At 43.8% G+C, this 17,740-nt stretch overlaps 1 protein-coding gene and 1 long non-coding RNA gene across 2 annotated transcripts in view; one reads left to right on the forward strand and one right to left on the reverse strand.

Annotated features, from left to right (window-relative positions):
- LOC122637604 (UPF0489 protein C5orf22 homolog) overlaps window positions 1–17,740 on the forward strand; it is a 428,365-nt gene that overhangs the window by 2,778 nt on the left and 407,847 nt on the right. The gene's annotated exons all lie outside the window — the stretch shown is intronic.
- Window positions 577–5,764, reverse strand: LOC122637610. Its single transcript, XR_006329273.1, has 3 exons — window positions 3,749–5,764; window positions 3,251–3,612; window positions 577–2,893 (listed from the first exon to the last, which is right to left on the reverse strand). It is a non-coding gene; the product is annotated as an uncharacterized LOC122637610 (long non-coding RNA).

Here is a 17,740-nt window from a genome sequence, read left to right on the forward strand (position 1 = left end):
TTGATTTGAGACGTTTGAATGGATCGGAACGAGTAGCTTGTATATTTTAAAGATGATATACGCTCACCTGTGAAAAGTCATCACATTCGGTTAAATTTTCTTTGGTGAAGAGAGGACGACGAAGAAGAGGACGATCTTCGTGCGCGACGAACATAAAGAGAAAGGGGTATGGGCAACTAAAGTAGCAAAGAGAAGCCGACTTGGTACCCCGGTGGTCGTGATGCACCTTTCCACTGGGTCTTGAGTTATGTTTCTCGAATTACCGTGGATATATATCCGTGTACAGAGAACGAAGTACGCGGAATTATACTGCTCGCTTACTGCTGTCCGTCTTTTGTATCGAAAGACGTTTCGGCTACATTCCGAATACTTTATCAAAGTTTCTCTCGATCGTTATAATATGTTAGAAATTTTATCGAAAAATTTGGAAAGTTTAGTATATTTTTTAAAATTGATATATTTATATATGTACATATTTTACATACGTATATTTACATACATACATATATATATATACACACACACACACGCATATATATATATATATATATATATATATATATATATATATATCGAAAAATTAGTATTCGGCAACATACTCACCGCGTGTCGCTTCACTCTGACATTTCTCAGCTTATATAAACGGTCCTGACACTCGAGTCGCGGTAATTTTCTTTGTCCAAACCGGGCTTGGACTTGACACTTTGTGCACGAAGTTTCTCTCTGACATTTCTCTTGGCAAATGTAGACGTCTTGACGCTGGACCATAATTTTCTTTGATACATCTTGCGTGAGTGAACGTCCGACAGGAATATCTCGAGAGAAGTGTCAAGTGTAAAGCTAGCACGAATCGCTCGCAATTTGAAAGTTAATATTACCGGAAGTACTTGGCGAATCGTGTCTAAGTAGCGTGCTTACCTATTTTAATAATTGAGTAGTGAACGTACGAAAAAAGAAATCATTTGATCGAGTTGCTATCGCGGATTCTCCTCGTCTTTGACAAGATTTTTTTTTTTACTTTGCAGTCGACGAAAGACCGAAGCGAGTAAGTTAGAAGAAAGGGTTTAGAGGCGACAATGGACAATGGCGCAATAATCTACAATAGAGATCCTCTTAGAGATTCCGTACCGAATGAATAGGGCAACCGGACAATCATCTCGTAAATTCGCTTTCCTTACGCGTCTCTTCTTCCCTCCACGCCCCATTCTTATCCTTCGTCGTTTCGCGTTTTGTGATCCTAGAGGACGGAAAGACCTAGAGTCGTCTCCTTATGCGAAGGTGTTCAGCTGGGAGTCTTCTTGATCTCGGGGTATACAATTCCTATCCATTTTGTTTCCATTTCTGGAACACATTGCTACTGTATCTACTTTAGTAAATACCAAACTACTTGGAACTTGGATCGTTTCAACTAGGTAATGCCGACTTAACTATCCTTTTGCAGACATTCACTGTCTCCTTTACTCATCAAAGATTCCAGGAAGATATAAAGTTAATCATTTATAAAATATAGACCCAACTGAAATACAATATTCGTTATTCTTCGGACTTCCTGATTAGACGCGTATCATCGTTATTTTCAAAGGAAATCAAATAATGGTCAAAGATATTCTTACGTAGGAGATTCTACTTAAGGTGTCGGGTAATGATACTTTTCAGAATGCGTGGAATGTGATTACAGGAAGCCACTACTTATATAATGAACCTTCTCTATTCTTACGGTTAGTTTCATACCGAAGATTTCATGCATTCTTTAGATTTCTGGAAAAACGGTTCTAATACGCGTAGAGTACACGAACGAGCTCAACGTATTTCCGTGCCTAGTAGTAAATACCTGTCACGGCTGAGACATAAGTCGTATATACCGGTACTTTGAATACCGGTATAGTAGAAGTTTGTTGCAGCTTTCGCCGGTGTCGCGATCGCGTACAGCCCGTTTCACGTTTACCCGTCGTACACGAAAGTGGTGCGTCAACGTAAGCGGTTCAACGAAAAAGTGTTCTTTAAGAGGGAAATCGTACGGTGCTGGCGCCAGAGACGGCGACCGGTATAATCTATCTTAAGCTCTGCTCAAATAGGAACTAAAAGTATTGCTGCTGTCTAAAGAAACGTGCCGTAAAAAGGCGCTATTTCGTACACGCAAGAAGAATCTAGCTTAACCAATCTCTCACCGGTCTTTAGGAATGAGATCGGTAAAACTAGAAAATATTTTATCGTTTCTAAAAATGCCGGTTACGTTCTGAGAAACATTTTATTGTCTTCCGTTACCGTGTATATTTCTATCGTAATATTTCTTCTTATCTGTATACTTTTTTTTTTATTTTTCTTTTCAATCGAAAATTTGTTTATCGATAATAATTTTGTTTTCACGACAAACGTTTCGCGATTAGAACACATTCGATGATATTACGAGGAACTTTTCGACTTACCACCTACATATGATCGAAGTCGTTTCGCGCGTAATCGTTTTCTCTCTCTCTCTCTCTCTCTCTCTCTTTCTCGCGCGCGTGCCTATGTATGTATGTGCGACTGCTTATGGAGTGCAAGAAAGAAAAATGTACGCACCGGTATCGTGCTAGATAAACGTGGTTACAAATTAACCGACATTCCTATTCCTGTTCTTTTTCGCGGACGTTCCTCGTTCACCGGCACGCTGCTCTTGGCTCAACGGCTCACCACCTTTCTCCTCATCAATCCTGTTCGTTCCTATCGATCTCCCTGCCTGTCGACTTCGACTTCAATACTTCCTCGTATCTCGAATAACTCTAGCTTGACCGCAATGAAAAGCGACACCTTCGTGCATGCGCCGTACTCGCACGCACAGATAACTTTTCTCCTTTCGATTTTACAAAATGTATCGTAATAACCACCAAACAAAAGGTTACCTCTGCGTTTTCTAGAATAGACAAATGGATTGCAACGCTGATTATAGTATTTTCGTAAGCCCTCCGATCGTCGGGGTCAATTGCTTTATCTAACGTTAGTTTAATTGACAAGAACTAATGTTCAACGAACACGAAAAGACCCCATTAAAGTTCCATCTACTCGTAGATATTATAAATTTCAACGGTCTATCAACCCGACATAATTATATACTGCTGTCTTCGATTTTAAATCCAAACAATTTAACGTGAGGTATATTTTCGAGATGAAAAAGTTTAATTTTACATTCGTACACGTTATAATCTCTAGTAATACGCAATCAAATCGTCCAATTACATTCAAATGAAGAAGAGAAATTTACATAACTTACGTAACGCGTGTGTTCTTTATACCTAGGATAAAATGTGATGTCGTATTTGAATCCACGACGAGACCGAGTCGATCCGCATTCGGGACGTATCGCGTAAGATAAGATCTTGCGTTCTTAGCGCAAAGTCACAAGATTTCTAAACGAGGTACGACCGGCTGTTGGCCAATCGGTAGCTCGATTTTCGTAGCATCCAATGGTCGACGATGATGTTTCTTCCCGGAAAGAGGTGGCCCAACAAACGGCATTAGAGTAGGAGGACAGGTCGATCGTAGTGGGAGAGAGATTGCAGTGGATGGCGAATGCAATCGTCAGCCATCGGGCCTTCTTTTCTTGCCTGTTGCAACGTACTACGACTGTCGTCGCTGAAAGCGGAGGTGGGCCTTACCGTGAATGAAACGCCATTCGTCGAATCGATGCTTAGCGATCTTTTCGAGCGTGGGAGTTCGGGCGTAATGCGCGATATGGGCAGGTCTATCTTAGGTTTATATACATACGTACCTATGTACCTGCGTCTCGTTAGATGTCATACAACGTGATCGTCGAGAACCGAAACGATGCTCCTCCCTTATTTAAATCGTACCACCTTTTACACGTGCTCGATATACGAACACGTAGTCTACTAACGAAGAATGGATTCTTCAAATGATACCGTTCGTTCGGTTATCATATATAGTAGATGACAGAGTTATGACGGGGAACGAACGCGGCGAAGGGCGGTAAGGGGGAAAGTATAAGAGGGCGTAGCTTTAGGAAAAGGTAGGGGAGAGATCGAGGCAGGTCAGGGCCAGAAGGTTTAGCGGCGAAGGTGGCACAACGCGTCTAAAGTTGCCCAGGAGCGTGGGCGCCGGCTGGCATATCACGATCGTCGCCAGGTTGCTCCACATATATCGTCGGTTCTTGAGTGAAAAGAACAAAAGGGGCCGCCACCGGTATGGACCAATGGGCGAACGCGAGCACGGGCACGATGTCGACCCGAGGAATTAGCATCGACCCCACGAACATCGAGTCCTCGATCTCGATTCTCCTACTCCTCCCTTACCCACCACTTCTACCTTCTATCGTCGATTGATTCGTTGCGGTTGCCCCTAATTGACTGTTAGCTATGTATCACCGCATTCCCTTGGCATTCGAAGTCGAGCCTTTATCGAATTAATTATCGCCATGGAGAGTAGGTACCTCCGTTATGTGTCGTGAACGCCAACAACTCTCTTGTCTTACGACTCATCTCGTTGCTTCGTTGTTTTCAATTCAGCGATACGTAAATAAGGGATAACGAATGATGGGATATTTCCTCTCGTGAGTTTATTATTTTCTTTAATGCCATCGTGTCTCCTTATTTGTTACGTACGTCAACATAGTAGTAGCTGCGGAAAGTATCTGAAAATACATTAAAAAGTTGATTTATGTCGATGTCGCTCGTTACGATCCAAGCGTGGGCGAAACGCACCGTCTCGAACTACCAGCGCAGCTGTCAGTATCGTTTAGTAAACGTCAACTCTTACGGAATCGTTCGTGGCAGGCGCATATTTTGAGCACGTTCTCGGTTGGATCGTCGATGAAAAAGTCGATTGAGAAAAAGTTAAGCGCGACCACTGGAATAATAATTAGAGCAGCATAGGCTGGAATTTAGGCCGTTGGGCCCGATCAGGCACGCACGTTCAGCCGGAAGCCTATTAAGCTGGAATTTCATAATGGGGGAGTGTCCGTCGACCGCGGTATCGATGAGTTATGCAACTTTCGCTCGTTACCGCGAACAATCGTGCCTACACGCGAATACGTTCGCAAATTAATTACTCGCGTGCCTCTCGCACGAATTTGCCGATCGAATCTATCGGACTGAAGAAAGAAATCTTTATCTTTTCAACGTTATGCTTCTATGTTGTCGATGGTTTTATTCAAATATTTCTCCTATGTTCGTTTATTTATGAATATATCTATGTAGGTAAGTATCTACTACGTCCTCTGACAAGTCGCATGCACGCTCGACCGACTTACGGAAAATACGTGCTTTTGATTGTCGAAAGTCTGTCGAGGCTCAGTGGACTGTCGTAAAACGCACGCGAAAAGAGACACTCGTTCGCTTTTGCATAATGTCATATCCGGTTATGTAATAAACGCGTACCTATACGTACGCGTTCGCCGAAAGCGAGTTGTTACGTTACGGAGCAATGTTCGATGCGGCGCGCGAGATAAGAATCACTCGAAGGCAAATTGAATAATTTCATCGATACGTTTCCGATGTTACATACGCGGGACATGTATCTATACATATGTGTATACCTATGTATATACGTACGATCTAAACTCGCTGCTTATTCCTCGACTTTGCGGTTAAACCGTATATGGTAAGAACATTATCGTTATCTTCACCGAATCGGCCATGCTCGGGGACGCAGGAAGCGATCGGGAAGGAGCATTTGTAATTGAAGAAATAATTATACGAAATTGTGGGCTAACACGCGTATGTGAGCTCCGCAAGGAATCACGCGACGATCTTTGGAACTCGAAGCAGATGCCAGTGAATATCGCCGCTCGCGCGTCTTCTTAAATCAATTTGTCCAAGTAATTAAGTTAAGCTCGGCAATACGAGCAATTTACGAGTTGTAGTATTGTACATTGTCGCGAATTGCGAGCTCTCCTTTTCTCCTCTTCTTTTCAGAGAACGATTTAAAAATGAGAAAGAAAAGAAGTGAAGAAAGAAAAATATTAGATAGCTTTTTCCTAATATTACCAGGGAACTCGGATATAAATATCTTGCGTTTATTCGTTGGTCTCACGCTCTCCCGATTATCTTTATTAGTTTCTACGTTAATTCCAAGAGGAAGTTGGCAAAAGTGGTGGATTTATTATGGCTGCATTCGAAGAATCGTCGTTTTCTTTGGCCCTTATCGCGCGTTATGCGAAGCGATAGCCAAAGCACGCTGGCGTATCGCATGGGGCACGTTTTCGCGATACGTCGTCGCGTCCGAATAAAAATCAAAGAAAAATGTGCGGAGGCCTACTTGGACGGTGTGGCGATTCGTTGAGTGCACATTTGAGAGCGTCACGCCACAACGAGTTTACTACCTGACTTTAAAAGCGAGCTCGCTTTGTCACAAGCAGCCTTGCAAGGCTGATACCGGTTCGATGTATGCCCACGTGGAGAACGGCAATTTTAGCTCACCGCAGAAAAATCCCTTCTTACAGAGACGACGGAGAGCGCGGCGGAACAGAGAATGTGAGGCATTCGGTGGCATGTACCGCTCGAGAGGGGTGAACAACCCTATTTTTGTTCGTTTTCTCGCCAGTAAGTCGCGGAACTCGACGAATCCCGTTTATCCGTACTCCTTCGATTATCGCTCGGTTATCTATGTTTTTCACCTTCTCTAACAGTGATAGACGTTTATTCGAAAGAAAAGTATATCGTTGACGTCGCGTTAACGTCGATGTTAAGCTCAAACAAACGAAGTCTCATTGTAATAGTTACCTTTACGAAACTTTCTATTTTTACAAGGCTCCCGTTTTTTTCCCCTGTTTACATTTGCATCTTGTTATGTAGACAGCATTATGACATGTAGAAGGACACGCCTCGTCAATAAGAGCTAAACGAATGCATATAGGTATACGTGCATACAGATGTATATATATATATATATATATATATATATATATGTATATAGATAGACATATTACATAGGTATACATGCATACATACATACACGTACGTAGGCGTGCGTCGAGCTCGCGCTCACGCGCCTACCGAGTTTTCTTATCGCACTATATCTATATCACGAGGCCGACTATGGAGCACCGTGAAAGTTTTCGCAGACGGCAAACGATCCTCCATGGTGGAATTATACGGCGGATTATCTGTCCGTGAGAGACGTCGGCACAGCCCTGAAGGCGAACGCAAGCATGGTTTTTGATCTCACCGCGACGATTTGTACCCGCGATCCACGTAAGAAGAACGTGCCTTGTCCTGCCGAGACAAGAGCCTAGCTTTCTGTCTCTCTCTTTTTCTCTTTCTCTTTCTTTTCCCTTCTCAATCCTTTTTCCTTTTCCGTTCGTTCGTCCGAAGGAACAGAGAGAGAGAGAGAGAGAGAGAGAGAGAGAGAGAGAGAGAGAGAGAGAGAGAGAGAGAGAAAGTGAGAGAGAAGCAACAAGAACTCTAGCGAGTCAGATCTGCAGTCGTCTTTCAAGCTCTGACAAATAGTCGCTTGAGTCTTTTCCACGAGAGAAGCGAGAAGAGAATCCACCTTGAAACTCTCGATCTTCTCTCCCGCGAGAGTTTTCGCGATTTTTTTACCCCCTCCTACGTGATCGGCCATGCGCATAATTGACGTCAGGAAGTCCTGCGTCAAGTGCAACCGCGCGCGAGCGCACATTCAAACGTCCGTCAAAGAAGAAACGAGGAAGAAGACTCACGCGTAGGCAGTCGATGCTTCGTTGGAAAACGGATAAGATCGAGGCTGGGAATATCCTCTCTCTTTCTCTCTCTCTATATACATATATCTCTCTTTTTCTTTTTACGAGTAGTACGACGATCTCGAGGTTACCAAAAATTCATCGGCAGGTCGTAAGAGTCGACTCGTGAACCACTCGGAGTATCCTCCGACGAGTTTATTTATTATCTAGTTGTACCGCGCAACGACAGATTATAAAGTATGCCTGGAAGGCACTGTAAAAGCCGATACTGGAAGCGAAGCATGCTGATTGGTCTTTCGCTCCTTCTTAACCGGTCGCTGCGGCTCGATTTGTCTCGAAGGAGAATCAATCCTCGTTCGTAAAACAGATGATGTGATTCGTTGATTCGTTGACGATCTGGCATTAATCGTTTAGACTAGTCTTTTCAAAAGAAATAGATAAGAAATAAACAATAGGAAAGATTATCTATTGGTTATCGGAGGAAGATCGTCTCTCGGTTGTGATCTTTTCTATCGATACGCTCTGAGTCGTAGCGAAGAATTCGCGAGAGCGCTCAACTCTTATACGCGCAAGTTCAGCCTTGCAACCACTACGTTCGCGCTCGACTAATAAATTCCACGTGGCCCAGAATGATTTACGATCGTCCTCTCGTTGCGAGTGTATTAGGCCGCGCTGTAAATCTCAAATTCTTTCTGGTACGGCGCAGCAGCCGCAACACACCGGTCGGTAGGACGAAACGAAAACCGCAACGTGTCGAGACTCTCTGCGCGAGAGAACGAGAGACGCGCTAGAGGTTTTCTTTATGCGAAATACACGATGGAAGCTCTATACGCGAACTGTGCTAGCACCCGTTCCAAACGTTTGCTGAAATCGAGAGAAAGAGAAAGGGAGAGAGAGAGAGAGAGAGAGAGAGAGAGAGAGAGAGAGAGAGAGAGAGAGGGAGAGAGAGAGAGGGATGATGGATCACCGGCTTATTTGGTACCCTTCATTCTCCAACAATCTCGTAATATCAGAAGCGCGTAATTTTCCACGACATTACGAGCCGCAAGATCGTCCTCAAAGGCGCGAGATTCATGAGGATGTCGGTTGGATGGACAAGTTTTTTTCACCTCCTTTCAAGAGTCTCCTTTCGCAATACGCTTCCTTGAAATTTTACCGAATACTTCGAGAGCATCTCTCAACGAGTTGACACGAGTCGAGTAGCACTGCGGGAAGTAGCTACGGAGAAGGACACTCGTTTTATTTTATTTTCGTGAATCGGTCGCTACCGAAGAATTCAAAATAGGGGTAATAAAATTTACTCGACACTCGCGGAATCCATCAAGCTTTTTTGCGCTAGTTCCGATGCACGATTATGGTGTCTGTCGCGTAAAATACGCGATTCAGTTATTAACGGTCGACAGGCTCCGTTCACTGTTAGTATACGCGTTCACTGCGACGCGAGCTACGTTTAGAACAACGAAGATGACACCATGTGTCTTCGCTGTCCTCTCGAGACGAAATTTATCTCTGCCATACGCTCTTTTTGCATTCACCGGCTTATGTGATTATTTATGAATGCCGAGAGTCTCTTGCATTTTATTGCGAACCCAGCTTGTCGTCGTTCACATAAATTATTCTAAAATCTGCACACGTCATCGTTGTGATTTACTAATCGGTTAATGAACCTAAAAAGTCGTTACGCTATTGCAACGTTCTCCGACCTTAACTTTTCCAGTCGCGAACTTATCGACGTTAACAATCGCGAGGCTCGTGTTCAGAGCGATAATGTTAATGTTCGAGCACGATTCCATCGATTTTTAATTACCTCGTAAATTAAGCCGATCGAATATTCGATCGCGTTAACTCCACAAAAAATAATCGGCAGGTGAGCGTTATACTTAATTGAACGTAAGCCAAGTTTGTAGAAACTTTTTCAAAAATTTCGATCGAGCATTCGCGTTCGACCATTGCCATAATGGTCAGTAATTAACTATTGATTATTGATAGCCAACATTATCACCGCTGCTTCCGTTTAATACGAACAACATATTTCTCTCGAAACTCACAAAGTATTACTGCTAATGAATCAAATGCCTCATTTGTTAATTGATCACTGTATACTTCGTACTTTCGTACTTATTAATAATTAACGACCGAGCCATCTGCCTCCGAGCCCTCTTTTGACTTCGTACAAGCTGCTGGCTCAAAGCTTCGGGAGGATAACGATTAAAATTTCAAAACGCGTAGAAATATATTGTTTCTTTTTTTTTCTTTTATTTTTTTTTTCTATTTTCCGCGCGATAACATTGGGAAAGATATTTTCAAAAGGCACGCCTCGCTGTCGGCGCTAATTGACAGTCTTCAGTAATTAATCGACGACGCATTGAAGATTCTTCTGACGGATAGAAGAGACGTTCTTCCTGATGGTTCGGTACGAATCTACGTCAGTCGCGTGATTTCAAATTGGATGGTACTCCATCTATCTTCGAGGAATCTCTCTCTCCGATTATTTTCCCAAGTCTACGTACGACCAGAACTCTCGTATCTCTTTGAGAAATCGAAAACGATTCCGGTTTGTGTTAGCTTTGCACTCGAAATAACGTTCGATCGCTGCTCGAACTCGCGGTTTAATAATCGTGGCATCGGTCTTCGAACATTTAAAAACTTTAGCTATCGCGGTAAAAGCCGTATACGCAATGTTCGTCGAGCGACACGTGAGTAAGAAGAGAGCGAGCAAGTACGCGCGTAATCGGTATAGCTCGAGAAACGATCTCGGTTTATTATTCTTTCTCTTTACTGTTCCTTTTCTTCTTCTTCTTCTTCTTCTTCTTCTTCTTCTTCTGTAAAGAGCAAACGTGGCAGCAAAGGTTTATAGAGAAAATCTCGGGATACGTACGTACGTACATATGTATGTATGCATGCATGCATGCATGTATATACGTACGCGAGCATTCTCGTGGGCGTCGAGACTGCCAACGAAGAAGTGGATCGACGGTTGCTTGGCAAACAATCCGTTTTATCTCGCGAATCAACGTGATCCTTGCGAAACGAGCTACTCACGGATCGGGCCAAATCGAGAAAAGGATGCCAATGGCGTAGAGTAGCCTTAGGTAACTTTTACTTCTCTCGCTTTTATTGTTTCGGTATAAAATCCGATGTAAAACTATTTTACTATTGGCAGATACAATGAAGACGTTTAATTCTTTAAAATTATTTCAACTAAACGATCGTCGAATATATCGATAGTTGGAATCAGACGGATAGTGAAATCACGATTTGGCTCTAGCTCGCGAGTACTCAGTTTCTTCGATCTGCCGTAGGTAAAGGACATCGGTGTGCGATGCAGTGCATCGTGGTTAGCAGTGCAGTGCTAAATCGCTCCGACGGACATGGCTATTCGATTAACCTTCTGAACTTTCTTCGTTCGAGGATAAATTATTCCTCGATTTTTCGGTTCCTCCTCTTTGCTCCCTGGCCATTCTTAAGTAGAGAAAACGCGCAAGGACAATACGATGTACACGGTGAATTTGTCACTGTCGGTTGTAATGTCACCCGACAGTACGCCGGACCAAAACCACCGGCATACGTCCGCGTCCTTTTGTTCATTTTTGTTCCTTCGCTCGCGGTATCTAATGACGCGTTGCCAAGCGAGGGAACAAGTATAAACTTCGCTGCTATTCGATCGCATGTGGCTCGCCTTATTTTCGAAAAGATCTTTCGTTGATCTTTCGAAAGTAGTTGTCTAAGTAGATACTCAGGAGTGATAGTTCATCGTACCGTCGTTTCTAGGATCGTCGAGGAGTCACTCGAACGAAAATTTCCTACGAGCGGTAACAGGCCGACGTGAGTGCTTACGTAGCCGGGCAAACCACGTTGCCTTCGCGGATTCTATGCATGACACGTACTCAAGATTAATAAATTACTACGCTTTGACTCTGACGAGGGTTCAAAGCGGGGACTCAAAAACGCAAGACTCTTGCGTCGTGGCCGCACGAACGTAATTATTTATTCCTTAATATCCGCGCTCTTCGCGGATCGGCATACGGAATACGAGGAAGACGACACTGATTGATTCGTTTATCGAAGAGAGGCTAAGCCCGGTCGGTCGTCGGTTAAACGGCATTAATTGGTTCATGCGAGGCTTCGTTCGCTCGGAAAGACAGGCTACGCTCTTTTTCTGTAATTAGTTTTCAGTCTTTGAAACCTTCTACGGTTGTGGTCTCGTTTTTCCAAGCACCTCTCTAACTTTCGACTTTTACGGACGTTCGAAAGGAGTAAAATAAAGAAGGGAGAAAAAAAGGGAGATGGATAGGCGAGGGAAATGGGGGAGCGGGGAGGTCGAAAGAGAAATGTGCGCTAAAGGTGCGTCCAGTTCGTTCGAGTCGAGTCGCGAGAGCTCGATCCTGCTTCGACCTGTATGCGGGTACCTACCACTCATAATATCATTCGCAAATACTTTCTTAGCCACGGTCTGGACACACCTTAACGAAAAGCACGTACCTACGTACGTTCGTCTAAGATCGTCATTAATTTTTTTATCTCTCGCAAAGGGCGCACGTTTTTGCTCTTACGGAGAGTCGCGGCTGTCGAGCCATATAAACGCAGACTTTACGAACGAGTTCTTCCCGTTTCTTTCTCGCATTAGCCTTTTCCGCGAGGATCGGAACTGCGCTTTTTCCGCGCGCACGAAATCGAATGGCAAGCGATTTAACAGAACGTCAGAGGTTGCCGTGCTTTCGAACGCGAACTTGACGAATCGACTCTCGCCTTTTGCAGAGCACCTGCTAAGTATTTATCGTATTACGCGAGAGAGCGCGACGAGACTACCGGCCGATTAATTAACTAAAAATCGCGTTAATTGAGCGTATTCGTGATTTATGTATTTATGTTACCTCGTCGCCTCCGGTGAGTTCTTTGCTGCGAGACTTTCTCTCGGAACGTTCTTCAACGGGGAACGAAGATCAATGATCATAAGTATCCTCCTCCTTTTGCGACCATATATATATATATATATATAATATTTAATTTTACAAAATTTATACTTCATCGGATCATCCGAGGGACGATATTGAACAATTAAATATCAAAAAAAGAAAAAAAAAAGAAAACAAATAAATAAAACCAGATCGTGAGGAGTTCTTGAAATTATAACGGTACTCTTATCGTTTAGCTTCTTCTTAAGTTCGGGGAACTTTGAGAGCGATACTTCCCACCTGTCGGACGTAGCCGTCGTGCGATACGCGCCGCGGGCAGGCAGAAAACACTGCGATAAAAGCGCCGCGCCAAATACGGCGTAGCCGTCCTGGACATGAAGCTTGTTTTGAGGAATCATTAGAGGTGAAATAAAATGCGGCGCGCTCCCTTTGCTACCGCTCGTCCGGTGCCGAGTGAACGGGCAAGCGCGTATATAGCCTTATGGCACCACTACCTTCCACGGACAGTCAGAAGTGAACGCGTCCTTCTTCTTTCGACGAAAGGGAGTGCGCTCGCGCGCGCGATATCGTAGGAACCTGGAAGTTCAATGCATTTTTTACCGGTCCCGCTCGAGACAGGCAAAAAATCTGCATCAATCTTGCACGGAAATTCCGACGGTTTTTCGTCTTGAAACTTCGACTTCGTTTCGATGCTAACGGCCAGGCTCCAACCATCAACTTCTTCGCGATTTCGAGACGTACTTCGTGTTGAAACAGATACTATCGAAGTGAATCATCCTGGTCTCTTTCTTTCGTCCAAGTAAGGCATTTAATGTAACAAAAATGCAAGCACGACGATTTAAGTACCTACACTCGTTGATCGAGAAAAAGATCGATGGCAAACGATAGATATGTTAATCGGCGACAAAATTATTTAGACTCTAATGACTATATCTACGTATAGAGATGTCCTTAAACGATTACAGTTATATATTCTACGATCTACAGTATAATACCCGTATGACACTGTTCGTCGTGAGGCAGATGATGCTAATTAGATGTAATTAGATGTCTGGAGTATCGTCTGGAATATCGAATTGAAACGAGAGTAACGTTTGTATCGATCGTTATCTCTAGGGGATATCGATTCGACGAAGCGGGTCACACCTGTACAGTATTATATCTCACTTAAGATCCTCGGCGATTTGAACTTTAGTCTGTCTTCGATAATTCTTCATGAGAAATCTACGATGAAATCAGTAATCAAAGTAGAAATGTAAATGATGAACGGGATCGTTGGTATTCGCAGCTGTCATTGAACAACAACTATTTCGGGATCGGTGAGGACTATGTCGTACGATTTGTAAAAGCTGTACGAAAGAGTGTCGCCAAGTCTCTGTCTGTCTCTCTCTCTCTCTCTCTCTCTCTCTCTTTCTTGTCCTCGTACTCGGAGGCTGCGAAAAATTATTTGAACGTGTCATAAAATCACGTTGGCATTTATTGCCCCGCGCGTCTTGCTCTCTCGATCGTGTTCGAGTCCATTTGTAAAACAAATGCGAACTCGTTTCGAGCTCGTTGCCGCCTAAGGTTGTCGGCTCGTTGTCGTTCGTTCGTTCGTTCGTTCGTTCGTTCGTTCGTGCGTGCGTGCGTACGTTCGTTCGTTCGTTCGTACGCCGCCATCCCCCTCGCGATCGCGTTTAGACGTAAAAATGCGAGGGAGACGCAATGCAGTCGCGCGCGTATAATACCACCGCGTTCCATGTTCACGTTCGGAAGTCGAGCGACTTGCTAGTTGGCTAGCCGGTGAGAAAACGAAAAACCTTCTCCCTACCTGTCTTTAACAACGTACCGAGTGATTTATACTTTATCTTCCTCAGAATTCTACGTGGATCTCAGGAAATCGAGAAAATAAAGCATCGGAAGGACTCGCTGAAACGTTCTTTCTACGATATATCCGCTCGTATTATGATGAATTATTGTCGAGCATTTATCGACTTAAAAACTATATACCTTGCTCTCTTTATGGTTTCAACATAGATAATGTACTATGTGGATAGGTATTTACAACGAGGAAATAGTTGAACGAATTCGTGAGATATTCATGCGTGACCTCAAATTTATAAAACTGTTCACGGTTGAGTTGGTCTTTTCTCTCCCTTTTGCTTTTATTGTCGATATTCTAAGTTTTAATGACGTGTACTATTAGGCGTATTATTTAAATTCGTGTCACATTTTCCCGATTCCGGCCGGTGGATCGAATCAGCATTGGTTCCCAACACGAGACGGCCATTTATTATCGGAGACAAAGGTTACGCCGGCTAGGCCGACAATGGTTGTAAGTACGCGCTTCCAATGGCCGTCGAAGACAATGCCCGAACTCGGCTTAATGTCAGAAGGGCGAGCGATGCATAATTTATTAAGCCGAGACTCGTTTCGCGCCACGGCTCCTGCACGGCCTTCGAGACTCGTGTACAGACTTAGGATGGATTCTTATGGATGCCAAACGAATTACATTCGTCGTATACTTTTTAAGGAGTTGAAACATGGAGGTAGACTTGTTGGAGGAAAAAAAATGAAAACGATTTAATACCACTTCGATTACATATTCGACAGTGCAACGAAGTGGTAAAATTGAATCCCCGGGTAAATTGCTTCCTGTCAGCTTACCACACAACAATTTCATAGAATCCTGTTAGATCGTAAATCACCAGAAAACTTGTTGCAACCGAGTCGACGATGCGAGTTCTTAAGCGAGAAGAAAGATATCCGCAAAAGTAAACTGCGGTCGCGTTACTTACGTCGACTGGTTGCCGTGAATTAATTAAGGTAGTCACAATTAACGGTAATGAAAGGGAATGTTCCAACTGGTCCGTTTTTAAGAATCCAGCTACCGGCGAGCACGTTCCTTAATCGCAATTAACCGACTGAGAAAGTAATTAAGGACGAAGACCGTCGCCGGCTAGTGTAGAAATGAAGAAAAGGTTCGACCGTGTCAAAAAGAAAAGAAATAAGACGGACGAGCTTCCATAAGATTCACCGACTTCCCTTCCTCCCGTAATTAAGGTGTCTTAATTGGACGCCTTTCGTTCGCCAATTATTCTTGCGATTTCCCTCGGGGAGGTAAAGACCCGTCCTTCGACCCATCTGACGCAACTGGGTCATGCAGTTCGATCATAAAACATTATCATCGCGATAATTCCTGTTATTCCTCCTCGGGGACGTTGCGTATTTAATCAGGCAGCATAGAAGTCCCGTTTCTATGTGACGGAAACGTCCATCCAATTAACGAATATATTTTTCGTATAATTTTTCTTCGATGCAGATAACAAGTGCTAGATCGGTCGGTGCATCTACATGCGTATGTACACGCGCACACGCCAACTCGTACGGTCGATCGATTAAGATTAATTATTCGTAAGAAGTTGGGCCGTACTTCGCTCAACTTATCTTCGTTGGATCGTTGTTAAACGAACTTCGTTCAACTTCGATTACGTATGCGCTGGCATCGCGTGTTTTACCATCGCCGAACGTATTCGCTGAGCGAAGCGTGATTTGTCGAGGCGCTCGCTCATGGAAGTCAAAGCGGAATATATTATAATAAGAACGTAGGCGCGAGTCGCTGCTAGGAACAACGAAAGATCGTGCATCGCGCGAGCGACAGCTGCCGCGTGACATTTAACATTTAAGTGGTAGGTAGCAAAGCTGACAATCAAATGTGGGTGGATCGCTTCGCAATATTTACTCGACGAATTAAACCCATCGGAGAAATTTATCCCACACATAATTACCAGTTGGTTCTGGGCCCGCTGAGAACGGGTTGCAAAGTGTGAATTTTAATCTCGTTGTTTGCTTCCTCTCTTTCTCTTAATCTTTTTTCTTCCCTTTTCGCTTTTGACTCATGCCCCGCCTTAATTATAGACACTATCGTTAATTCATCGTACCTACGTCGAAGTTGCCACGTATTTCTGCACTTTTTGCTTAAACGCTCCTTCCACTTCCGTGCTGGGTCTCGTAAAAGATATCTCGAAAGTCACATTTCGTTGGTTGTCTCCTTTACATAAGAACATATCCAATTAGGCAAAGAATCAACAGCCGTGACCAACGATCTTTCTCGCCTCTGCACCGTCGTTTTTCGATTTATTCTATCTATCTATCCCTCAGAAATCTGTTCCTCCTCGGGATATAGGAGGCCGAAGGTAAGAGGGAAGTGATAATTTTTGAAGGATTCGAGCCGTCATCGCGATCGGCCGAGAGGATCGTACAACCCACGAAAGAAAGGAAAGGAAGAAACGAACGACAGGTAAAACGAAAACAATGATCTTACCTGTATCGATCGAAGCGGTTTAGACTCTAATTAAACGATAAGCAACTCGGAATCCTTGGCCGGAAATAGTCTGGGTTCCCGGTATATGAGTCAGAGTGGAGATAAATTTTTGCTCGATCGTGAGATTTATATTCTTTTATTTCGCGGAGCACGCTATAGGTAAAGGGTGAGTGCTGACCGTCTACGCGATAACGACCTTCTCTCACGAGTCTCGTTCGTTCGTATGACGGTTGGATATCATTGCGACGAATATTTTTCATCTTTTCCGTCGTCGCGAAACACGCATGATCCTTCGTCGAAGTAGATGAATTATTCAGGCTGCTGTTAAAGTAGAAAATACAAAGCGTATTTACGTTCTGCCATTTTCCTTTAAACGAAGCGTAACCGAAGTAAATGATTTCGATCTATTCGTAGATCGTAACACGAATTACGTTCTTGATCGCGCTGCGGTTGTTCTCCGAGTCGGGCAACCGAATCTCGAAGATACTTCGTAGACGATGAATATCTGGATTCATTACCGCGTATAAAATACGAGATTAATTGCCGTGATACTTTTTTTCGCTCTTCGCCGACTCGAAACAGCGGACACCCTTTTTCTCGCTCTATTCATCGTCTACTACCTTTCTACGTCAGTGTAAGCGATATCGTTGTGGATGTACTTACGTGCAACGGGAACGATCGCCACGTTGTTACGGCCCGATGAACCTGACTTCGACTACGATTCAATGCTACAAGATCCTTCCTCCTTTCGAACGATCGTCCTTTGCATCGTGCACCTGCACGGAATTCCGTTTCCCCGTGATTCTCGGCATTGTCTATTCACCGGACGATCGAGGAAATCGTTCGGGATAAAATTTATTGCACGGG

Source organism: Vespula pensylvanica, chromosome 2 (genome assembly GCF_014466175.1).
Source record: "Vespula pensylvanica isolate Volc-1 chromosome 2, ASM1446617v1, whole genome shotgun sequence".
Lineage (NCBI taxonomy): Eukaryota > Metazoa > Arthropoda > Insecta > Hymenoptera > Vespidae > Vespula > Vespula pensylvanica.